The sequence below is a fragment of the Larimichthys crocea genome, chromosome I, assembly GCF_000972845.2.
Source record: "Larimichthys crocea isolate SSNF chromosome I, L_crocea_2.0, whole genome shotgun sequence".
Classification (NCBI taxonomy): Eukaryota; Metazoa; Chordata; class Actinopteri; family Sciaenidae; genus Larimichthys; species Larimichthys crocea.
In genome coordinates this window covers 8,600,297-8,608,748 of record NC_040011.1, presented here as the reverse complement: position 1 = coordinate 8,608,748, position 8,452 = coordinate 8,600,297, and the positions used below count along the sequence as shown (strand labels likewise).

The 8,452-nt window shown below is 47.6% G+C and overlaps 1 long non-coding RNA gene across 1 annotated transcript; it reads left to right on the top strand.

Annotated features, from left to right (window-relative positions):
* Positions 1-1,741: 1,741 nt before the first annotated feature.
* Positions 1,742-5,726, top strand: LOC113747304 (uncharacterized). Its single transcript, XR_003463540.1, has 3 exons — positions 1,742-1,852; positions 1,935-2,029; positions 5,550-5,726. It is a non-coding gene; the product is annotated as an uncharacterized LOC113747304 (long non-coding RNA).
* Positions 5,727-8,452: the final 2,726 nt, after the last annotated feature.

Genomic DNA, 8,452 nt, shown 5'->3' with positions numbered 1-8,452 from the left:
CACGGAATACGTCCAGGTTTTTAGACAGTCTGGCAGGACGTCACAGAGACTAACGTCCAGGTTTAGACAGTCTGCGGGGACGTCACAGAGACTACGTCCAGGTTAGACAGTCGGCGGGACGTCACGGAGACCACTTCCAGGTTTTAGACAGTCGCTGCGGGGACGTCACAGAGACTACGTCAGGTTTTAGACATCTGCGGGACGTCACAGAGACTAGTCCAGGTTTTAGACAGTCTGCGGGGACGTCACAGAGACTACGTCCAGGTTTTAGACAGTCTGTCCGTCAGGATGTCTGAATATCCGTCATGTGAGCTCGCCGTCCTGAGCCGTCGGGAACAGGACATATTAGCGTGTCAGCTTTCGCCTGTTATGCAAAAACACAAAGTGTAATAACGTCTGGCTGGCGGAGGCGAGCAGGAGCAATAACAGAGAACACATTCAGACAGATGCCAACATGAGGAGCACAGTGACTGAGGGGAGTAACATTACAGCCATTTGGCTAATAGCCACCACGCTCTTTACAGAGGCTTCACAGACGGAGGGCAAACAGTCTGAGAGCTTTAGACTCGTGTTCAGGTGTGAAGACAAAAGTGCAGTCCTCCAGGAACTCCGACAGGATGTGACTCACCTGCCGGCTCACACAGGTACACTGTTACAGTGTGTTCACGCAGAAAGTGAGCAGATTACACACAGAGTGTGTTCTCATGTCATCCGTGACAGAGCTGCTGCTCGCCCACAAACAGCTGCTGAGTGTGTGGAAGACCCTCTGCAGGTCTGGAGTCAACCCGGAGTCTGCTCTGATCCAGAACTGTTCACTGCTGCTGTATCATGTTCTTTTTATTCAATAAAGCACAACCTCCTCTTTAATTTGATACCAAACATGTGACATTTGTAGCTTTTCAAACTGAATTTATGTGTGGGAAAAGTCGGCCCTCCCTGACGACTCTTCGGTGAACTCTCCCCCAGAAAACAGCCTCCGTCCCTCATTTCACTGATGGTGATTATGTGATGTGATGTAAGCGAGCCACGCCATTTTAATAAACAACAAATATGTCATAGGTAGTATCTTTGGCAACTTTTATGAGAAAAGACCTCTGAACTTCACATTGACCCGGTCAGTCCTCTCTGACGACTCTTCGGTGAACTCTCCCCCAGAAAACAGCCTCCGTCTGGGCAGGGAGAGCCGGGTGAGTCCCTCTGTTTACTGACGATGATGATGTGACGATGAACTCATAATGTCTTCGTCTCTTTTCACTCCGCACAGTGTCAGGATGGATCAGATGAAGATTTACCTGCTCAGGTGACACGAGTAAACATGAATGACGTCGCGAGTTACATGAGGCGAAAATTCACACACACGTTTTTGTGATTGTTCTACCGACAACCAATAACAGTCACATGTACAGACACATTAGCTGTACACACACACACACACACACACACACACACACACACACACAAAGTGAAACAAACTCACAGAAGCACTTCTTCTCCATTCTGGTCCAATTAGCAACACTCAGTGAACTTCAATCAGCCAGTCACAATCCATTATGGAGATGGTGGAAACACACACACACACACACACACACAGCTGATGTCAATTCTTGTTACTCACATCGCTCGTTACTCCGCTGTCCTTGATCTTCCTCCGCTGCAGGAAGTAGTTCCTCCTTCCGTTTTGACTCTTTCAGTCTTGTCTGTTAAGGTTAAGGTCTTTACGTCTGCACACAAAGGGTTAAAGGTCAGTGCGAGGAGTATAAACTCTGTTTGTATTCGTGTTTGATCACCTGAACATACAAATCTTCAGAATGACGCTGCAGATCCACCTGGACAGGGACACTGTGAGGGTGAGGTGAGGGGGATTCAATCAGCAGCTACAGCGCTACATGCCACACTGCTCCTTTAAGTAAAGTTTTACTTTGCACGTTTTTCAGGTTGATGGATGATCCTGATGACTAAAAACCCTCTGACCTCCACCGGTGAAGATATTTACATGGATTCATACAGAGATAACACACAGCGTCACGAGGTGAGCGGCTCACATATTAATATTACCGACGCGCTCGTCTTCAGAGGCCGCTGCTTCCTCCAGAGCTTTTGTTCTTCAGAGGATTGAAGTCATTAGGAGCAGTCTGTGATTTGTTCATTTCTAACAGAGAGGAGGCCCAACGGGAGCAACCACACCTTCCTCTAAACAACCAACCACAACACACACACACACACTCCTCCCAGAGGATGTTGTAGCAGGATGCTTTAGGCAGTTTGTGTGTGTGTGTGTGTGATCTGCTCGCTGTTCCTCGACTTCATGTTTCACTCTGGTCATCATGACAAACTCTGCAGAGCATACACGATGCCATACCGTAAAGAAGTGAGTATTTATAGTTTGTAGTTCAGAGACTACAGCGGTAGCTCAGTCCACGGAGACTCGGCTTGGGAACCGGAGGGTGGCTGGTTCAAGTCCAGTATGGAACAAAGTATGAAGGTGGACCTGGTACCTGGACCAGTCCACCTCCTGCTCGCAGGGCGCTGCTCTGGGTGTCGAACGGTTCAGTACAGATACAGGTATTGTTGCACCCCTAAAAACTTCAGTCATCTCGTGACACTTCCAGACACCAACAGTTCCACCATGAGCAGGAAAAACTTCTTTAACAGACAGAAACCTCCAACAAGCTCATTGGTGGACGGTCATGACAGCAGTGAACTAAGTGGTTAATGGGACAGTACAGAGCCTCAGACACACAGACACACAGATACAAAGAAACACCACATCATGGCAACAATAATATACATCCAATGCAGCACGTGAATCACATTTAACCCTCCCTGTCCTGTACATAGCTCCCACCCATAGCGAGTTCACAGGTCAGTGTGTAATGGCTGTATTGTTGTACAGTTGAGGATGATGGGTTGGACTCAGTGTTTGTGGATGTCAGTGGTGTGATGATCAAAGTTCAGTTTATTGTCCAAGGTGAGTCCGAGGTATTTGATGGACTCCACCGTTGGTCATTGTGGGGTTAAGGATGAGGTTGTGTGCTGAGCAGTTCTTTTGTTTTCTTGACGTTAAGCTCTAGATGATTGTTTGTGCAACATCGTGTGGAGTGGGAGATGGAGTCATGATGGCTTACAGCAGAGTTATTGTTGTTGAGGAGTCCAAGTATGTCGTGTCATCAGAGTATTGAATATATGTGGTGACAGGTGAGGGGCTGTCATTGGTGTACAGGGTGAACAGAAACAGGCTCAGGACACGACCTGTGTTGGTGATGATGGTGGTGGATGTAGCAGTGTGGAGGCATGTTGAGGTGGTGGAGTTTGCTGATCATCTGATGACGCTGGATGGTGTTAAAAGCAGAATGAGAAGAGGATGAAGTCGCCAGACTGTTCAAACCTCAAACAACACGTCACACTGATGATTCACTGTGTTTCTCTTTAGTAATGCTGGCAGCTCCTTCTTCAGCCAGTTCTTGAAGACGCCGTTGCACCATCAGTCGTTCTCGTGAGGTCTTTCTTCGGTCCTTAAGACTGAGAACTTTGAGAAGCTTCACTCGTCTGTCTGAAAGCTTCTTTTGATTATTCTCTCACAGTGTGGCAGCTCAGTCAGAATGTGCCGTTAATTTAGATTAATTAATTCTAGAAAAGAAAACGTCTGCTGTCCAGCACAGCAGGCGGCGGTAATGCTCCTTAAACGCTCGTTGCCGTCCGCCGTTAAATAAAAGAAGAAGAATGCGTGGTAACCACGGTAACCACCTTTGAGCCCACACCTGCTCTGTAAACCTGACGGAGGAAACACCTGACGGTGCTAACGGTAGCAGCTACACTCGACCAGGTGTCCAGGTGCAAACGGATGAAGTCTGCTAACGGCTGATTAGTGAACGGACTGCAGGTCAGTGTCACTTTATGTAACGATGTCTCAGACTGTCACTGTGCAGGCTGAGCTCACAGGTTTGTCATATGACGGATTTTATTGTACCTGATGAGCGGGAATAATTTAACCCTTAAAGAGACACACACACACGTTCGGTTAAAAATCTTCACTGAGTTCATCAAATGTGCTTTAACAAACTTCACGTGTAAAGCTGAGTTAATTCAAATCATTAAAAAGTCTTTATTAATGTGACAGCTGAGCCACAGAGGTCGTCGAGCTGCTCGTTAGTGTTGTGTAACGTTCAGCGCTGAAATCCAAACAAACAAACTAAACAGAAAACTTCCAGGAAAGTTTCCAAACATTTTTCATCACAGCCGAGAGAAAACTTCATCCAGAGAGAGAGAGAGGGAGACAGAGAGAGAGACAGAGAGAGAGAGACAGGGAGAGAGAGAGAGAGAGAGACAGAGAGAGACAGAGAGAGAGACAGAGAGACAGAGACAGAGAGAGACAGAGAGAGAGACAGAGACAGAGAGAGACAGAGAGAGAGAATACTGAGTAATTATGAGGAGAATGAACGAGGCCGAGTGGTGGAGTAACTCCAGACACCAGCTCCACTTATTACAGCAGATGTTTGGTGTCAGCAGGCGGTGGTGGTGATTGTGGTGTTTGTAGAGGTGGTGGTGTTGGTGGTGGTGTTTGTAGAGGTGGTGTTGGTGGTGGTGTTTGTAGAGGTGGTGGTGTTGGTGGTGTTTGTAGAGGTGGTGTTGGTGTGGTTCGGCAGCCAAAGAGCTCAGATGTGCATGTGAAGATAAATTGTGCTGCCGCCCTCGGCTGTCACGGAGAATACCAATATTTCACTACAGGAGAAGTTGTAGTTTCCTGTGTCGTCTTCTCTTTACCTAAACTCCTCCACCACAATGACTTCCTGTTCCAGACTGCGGCGGTGGAGGTTTAGGTGTTGGTTTAGGTGGAGGCATGAAACGGTCTGCTGAGGTTTGAGTTGTAAATCTTGTTCAGTCTGTTTCCGTTGATGAAGTTAATTCTTGAAGTCTCGGTTCGTCGCCGTGTCGCCTTCAGTTTGTGGTTCTCCGGTTCCCGATGGGATCATCGAGGAGAACGACGGGAGGAGAGAGGAGGTCAGGGCTCACCTCACCTCCACCTGACAGCTGAACACGGATTATTCACAGGCTGTTTGTCCTGTTAATGTGACCAAATGATAAATCTGGGTTTTATTTTTGTTTTTATCAGGTACAGTAAAATAGAGACTGTCTAAAACCTGGACGTAGTCTCCGTGACGTCCCCCAGTTGTTCTGTCACTCTGGTCGTGGCTTTTCTTAACTTTGATATTACGTTATCGGTCATCAAACTTCTTTTTTATTGTTAAATGATGAAAGTCGGCAGGTTAAACTAAATCCATGCCATCGTTGTGTTTCCGTGTTTTCAGTTTATTTCTGTTTTGAATCAGAGAATACTTCAGATGGCGTTCATCTCCGTCGAGGTCACACTTTTCTTTTCTTCCCGTGGAGACGAGAAAGTGTCATTGTTCGTGTTTCTATTCGGTCCTCGGCGCTGAACAAAGAATCACATTTTTCTCTGCTGATTTGCTTCATACTCAACAACATTTTCTCATCTCAGAGTTTTTATCTTCTTCCAAGGCTGAAGTCCATAAACGTTTCTCGCTTTTCAGATCGGAACATCGGCTTTCAGTCTGATCTGAACCCTTCCAGACGGCTGCAGGTTCCCCTTCAGCTCAGCTCACCGTGGAAACACCGACGGGTCAGACGAGACTGTGCACGAGGTCCAAACACAGTACGCTTTATCATTGGTTTAATTAATCTGTTGAGCCAAAGAAAATCTGAGCAAGTTAAAGTCTGCAAACACAATGTGTCGGAGCTCTTTGAATGCAAAAAAAATAAAAGTTTCGTCACTGTTGCAGCATTTTTGGTGCTTTGAAGAAGTTTTTTATGTTTGATAATGTTTCTTTTTCCTTTAATAATAATAATACATTTTATTTCATAGGCGTCTTTCAGTCACCCAAGGACACCTTACAATAAATAAAAGTAGACAGCAATCAACAAAAACAAAAAGAACCAACCTTTTAAAGGACTGTTGTAAACAAAGGTCAGCAGATACATTTCACAGTGTTTCCTGAACCCTCTGTCAGCAGGTGAACAGGTGAACAATGTGAAAGCGTGTGAGCAACACAGACTGTTCATGTTTAACATTTAATTATAAATAAATACTTTTTAGAGCGAGCGATCAGTGACGTGATAATTAACATGAAGTCATAAAAAACTTTAGTTTTTAAAGTAACTAAATATTGAAAGTAAATTATTACAAAGTGCAGCGTGAATGACAAAGAAGAACTTTGTAATCTTTCAAGAACTTCAGGTTCTAACGTGAACTTTTATTTTGAAGGTTGCATGAAGTCACGTGGCGAGACGAATGAACACCTGACAGGAAGTTACCTGAAAACAAGACGGATTTAGATCATGTGATCTGTGATTAAAGAAAGCTCTGACGGCCAATCAGATCGATGAATTAACGATGATGATGATGGAGTTTGATTGGATCTCGTCCCGGCTGAAGCTCCACATTCATCCGTCACACTGACTGACGGAGACTCCACCTCCCCCTCCTCCAAGGTCAGCCGCCTCCCGACTCTGAACCCAGCGCCCCGCCTGCCTCCCGCCATCATGCTGGACGTTCTGCTCGGCGGCGGCCCGTCTGGAAGGTCAGCGGAGCGGGCCGGTACCGGCCGGGGTCGCGCCTCACGCCTCTTCACCTGCCGAGGTCAAGCTGCAGATGATGTACGATGAGATCCCAGCTCGTTATGAATTAGAGTCATTAACGCTGCCGTGATGATGATGATGATGACAAAGGCTGATGATCATGATGCCCGTTACCGTGGAGACGGAGTTAGAGGAGAAAGAGGAGTGAGAGAGGAGGCAACACCTCCTCCTGCTTTTGTTTATGACGGGAGGAAACACAGAGAAAAGGGAAGAGAGGAGGCTGAAAGGAGACGAGGAGAGGAAGGAGATCAGAACACTCAGGTGTGAGCGATGGACTCCTCGTCAGAGGGCGGTGCATGCTGGTGGCAATCAGTCGGTGTAAAACAGGAGCAGCTGCTGGAGCGACGAGCAAGTTCACCGAGCACAGGAACCGTCCTCTCCCCTCCATACGGTGTTGCCTCGTTTCCATGGGCTGGTTCATCACGGCCTTTCTCTGGAGCTCTCCCTGACACTTGGATCAAACCACAGAACCTCTGAGCCCCAGCTGACTCTCCACACACTGCTGTCCATCTGGTCGACGAGGAGGGACGAGCCTGCAGATTTCCACCAATCATGACACTTTTGAACACCGTGCCATTGCAGTGACAGGCCCTGTTAAGGTCTACGCTGTTGTCATTTACCATCCACCAGGCCAGCTGGTTAGCTTTACAGATGATACTCTGCTGTCTGATCATGACCGTCCGCTGCTCGTCCTGGGTGACACGAACATCCACTTAGTCATTGATACATTCCTCTGACCTCCAGTTGGTCCACAGTCCTCCTACTCACAAAGCTGGCCAACAGCTTGACTTGATTCTTACCCTAACCTCACCACAGGGGTGCCCCATAGCTCAGTGCTGGGGCCCCTACTGTCCACTATCTACACCACCTCCCATTACCCGCTCACATGGCTTCTCCTATCACTGCTGTGCAGATGACACTCAGCTCCATCTGTCATTTCCTCCTGAAGACCCCTCGCTCTCTGCACATCACCTCCAGCTGAAGCTCTCAAAAACTGAACTGCTGAACTGAACACACCACGACATCAACATCAACATCAGCATTGACTCCCTGTGTCTCGCCTCCACCAGGGCGGTGAGAAACTTAGAGGTTATGATCGATGACCAGCTAACCTTCTCTGATCACGTCGCCTCAGTCGCCCGGTCAAAAATCAGACCTTACCTAACTCAACATGTCAGGTCCTCCTGACTCCCAGCCTGCAGTCAAACCTCCAGCAGCTCGCCTGGAGCTCCACTGGCTTGCCTCACACAGACAGATGTTACCTCCTCCTGGTTCTGCCACCCGGACGCTCAGGACGATCCAAACTTGTTGTTCCCCGTTGGTGGAACGTCCTACCAGTTCCTACAGATCAGGGGCGTCCCTCTCGACCTTCAGACCTCCTGAAGACCTCCAGCTCTTCAGAGAGGACCTCCTCTACAACACTACCAACAGCTGGACGTACTAACTCTTCAGTAAGCAGTACTAACACGTCTTATCGCACTGTTTCCTTCTCTGTACGTCACTTTGGATAAAAGTGTCTGCTAGATGACTCCATGGAACAGGAGGGAGGAAAGAGGAGAGAAGAGGAGGCTGAGAATCAGGAAATAAGAAGAGGAGGAGAGGAGAAGAAAAACAAGGGGAGATAAGGAGGAGTGAAGAAGGGTAAGGGAAGAGGAGGAGAGCAGGACGATGAAGAGATGCAGAGTGAAGAGGAAAATAGGAGGTGATGAAGGAGACTAGGAAAAAACAGGAGCAAGGAGAGAGAGAGAGAGGAAAGAGGAGCGAGCAGAGGAGAGGAGAGGAGGAAGCCCGCTGAGTG